This window comes from Myotis davidii, unplaced genomic scaffold (assembly GCF_000327345.1).
Source record: "Myotis davidii unplaced genomic scaffold, ASM32734v1 scaffold609, whole genome shotgun sequence".
Lineage (NCBI taxonomy): Eukaryota > Metazoa > Chordata > Mammalia > Chiroptera > Vespertilionidae > Myotis > Myotis davidii.
This window is the reverse complement of record NW_006300164.1, coordinates 9344-12678: the sequence shown is the minus strand read 5'-3', so window position 1 is coordinate 12678 and position 3335 is coordinate 9344.

Below are 3335 nucleotides of genomic sequence, written 5' to 3'. Positions count from 1 at the left end.
CCCCCCCCCCCCCCCCCGCAGGCAGTAGTCCCGACTGTTGTGAGTAGCCGGTTTTGTGGAGGGTTGGTTTGTAGCTGGGCCATGCAGTTGTGTGATGTGTGAGGTGGTAGAGGCTGGGTGTGTGAGTCGTTGAGAAAATGGTGGAATTTTTATGTGAAGCATGTGAAGGTGTTTTCCTGGAAGGCTGGCTAGCGTTGTAAGGTGAGGTCCCTCAGCCATGTGATTCGGGAGGGTAGGTTGCCTGTCCCCCTTCTCCCCGTCGCTGTGCCCTTGTGTCCGTGCAAGGTTGACTTTGTCATCCCACGCGTCGCCAGGTGTTTGAGCACCTCGCGTGAGTACCTGTAGTGGGATGGGTGGTGGATGTTAGGGTTTCGCAAATGATTGCTCGCTCCCATTGGAAATGCTGGCATCCCCCATAGCCAATCCCCTCCCCCACCACCAGATGTGGTTCGAATGCCAGGATTGAATGGTGAGGTGGAGTCCGTGATGCCCTGGAAGTGCATTGAACACTTGTAAGCAGGAGAAAGCAGGTTAGGACGTTTGTGGCGTTGATTGTTGGATGCGTTGAATGTCCCGTTTCCAGATTTGTATGAGTCAGTGAGGGAAGTGCTGCACTGCGGCCTGAGCAAGGGTAGAGAGCTCAAGTCCCCCTTGAGGATGTCATGAAAAGCCAAAGGTTGAATTGCAAAGGATTTTGTGGTGGTTCATCAAGTCCTTGGGCAATGTGCTCCCTGAGAAAGGCCCATTCCCATTTTTATGCAGCCAGCCTTTTGTCCTTTTGTGTATGAGGTGAGGTCGTTGTGAAATGTCCTTGTCCCTTTGAAGTTCCGTTGGTCCGTCCCCTGAGGGCTTATCCCTGGCCCCGTGTTTCAGAGCAGAAGTGCCTGTGTTGTTCTTGTGACCATGTGAATGGTTGAGTGTGCAGTGCCCTGCAGGCACCTTAATTTTTTGTCCAAGGCCAGAGGTTTGGTCCGCTTTGGTTTGTGCCTCGTCCCCCATGTATTATGCCTGGATTTGAAGTCATGCATTGAGCCGTGCTCCTGTGCTGTCGAACGTGTAAAACAAGTTGCTTTTTTTGGAGAGAGCAGGGTGAGCATCGGGGCCCCAAGTTGTTGAGACTAGTTGATTGGATTTGGAAGGAGGCAGTGGCTGTGGGTATTTGAAAGGGTTGCTAATGTCATTGATTGGAAGGAAGGAAGGAAGGCAGGCAGGAAGGGGCGGAGGTTTGTTTGGGCCCAGGTCAGGTCTGTGATCCGGAAGGTATGTGTTTGTGGCGTGAGTGTGTGTTCGCGCGTGCTCGGTGCTGTTGTTGAGATCTGCCTAAGGGTCCGTTTGCCTCCAAGCCCCTTTCCGAGAGTGTTCCTTGTGCATGTGGCTGGTGTGTTGTGTGAGGGAGGGCAGAGGCGATGTGAGGGTGTCGGTGAGAGGCGTTGTCCAGTGTGCTCGCGAGGCCCAGTGGAGGTAGTGGTTGAGCTGAGAAGGTCCCCGCAGCAGCGAGTGTCCAGGTGAGGCGAGCATTGAGGCGTGTGTTAGTGTAAGTGGGAGCATGCAAGCAGTGGGGTGAGACCAGAGGTGTGGTGCGGGGCCTTGTGAGGGGGCCAGGTGGTGACCTTGGGCCGTGAGAAGGAAGGTGTAGCCAGGCTGTGAGCGATGAGACAGTGAGAGGCATTTTCAAAGTGTTTTATTTATAACTGTGGCCCATGTCCTTTGCATTGGAAGTCGAGTCTATTGTGGAATGGTCCGTATGGCAGGCAGTGTAAATTTTTTGCATGTTTGAGGATGATGTAAGCGAGACAGAGAGCTGGTGTGTTAAGATGTCATTTTTGCTATTGTTTTTTCCATGCCAAGTGTTTTGTATTGTTGGTGAAGGAAGTGAGTCGTATACGTGTGTGGGCTGCGGTTTTGCTGTGCAGGCACTGTCGTGTGGAGTTGAGCAGAAGGCATCCCTTTCGAAAGCCAAAGAGAAGAGGCCATTGGAGATTTTGGCCAGAAATGTGTTTGCAAGGTGTTGTTTGCAAGCTCTGGGGTTCCCTAGGGCCAAAGCCTGATGGAGTGGTGGATGGGCCATTATTGAGGGGATGAGGGTGGAGGTTTGTGGATCCCAGCAGGCATGGCCATGTGGGTGTGGCTGTTGAGAGGGCAGGCGATGGTGCTGTGTGGCTGGAAGTTGTGTCTGTTTGGATGCTATTGGGTTTGCCATTGTGAGGTGGCCCAGAAAAGCGGCGAAGAGAACAAAGAGAACCAAGTGAATCAGAAAGAAAAAGGAGAAGTTTATTTGCATTCTTGGGTGAGACCCACTGGCCCAAAGATCATCAGGGCATTCAACTAAGGAATTCTCTGCCGCAGGGGAAGGGCGGGGGTATTCAGAAAGAAGTCAGTATCTGTGTGGGGGTATGTGGATTCAGGGAGAAGAAGCTGGTATCTGTGTCTGGCACGTTGATCTGTGAGAAATTCCAGGGGAAGTCCATTGTCTCATCACATGTCTGCATGTATCCGAACCTGGGCTCTCTCCGACCTAACAGCCATGGGGAGGAAGGTTGAGGTTTTGTGTTTGGTGAGGAAGCCGGCTGTTATCTCTTCCTTTGTTTCCATGGAGGTGTGTGTGCAGAGGGTCCAGCGCTCGCGTCGGTTGTGTGGGACGGAGCTTGTCGGCTAGGGTGAGGTGCGTGTGGGTTGGGAGAGTGGGCTGAGTGTGGTGCGTGGCTGCGAGGCCTGATGGCAGGGATGTTTGTGAGGAGCCAAGCGAGGTCAGATGGTTGGTTGTTGAGTGATGTGAGGAAGGCGAAGGTCGTGTGGTGTGTGGCAAGGACACGTGGTGTGTGAGTCCCAGGGCCGGTGAATGGTGTCCTGCGGTCCACGGTGTCCTGCGGTCCACTCGGGGCTAGGGTATGGTTCACGGCATTCGTTTTCGTGGGAGCACAGATGAAGAAGGGCAGGTGTTGTGGGGCAAGGGAGATGCGACTGTGTAGGAGTGAGCAGGCGTGTGTCCCAGCCGCTGAAGCTATTTCTCAGCAGCAGGTGATGCATTGTGTTGTTTGTGAGGCCGTGCCCTTTGAGAGTGCAGGCTGTGTGAAGGGATCCCAGCGGGTCCGTGTCCTGATGAGGATAGGGAGGCCCTGCGAGGCGCTTGTTGTCCCCCAGGTTGAGGGATAGGTGCCGTTTGGGTGGATGGAGCCCTGGAGTTGGTCCCCTCGTGCCCAGAAGTGGCTTTTGAGGTGATTTCCATGTGGGCAGTGGTTTTGCTGAAGGGCACTGTTGAGCTTGGGTGAGGAGATTGGAATGTGTTCCCTCCAGGTATGCCGGAAGAAGTCTCCGCCCCGAAAAGTTCCCACTGT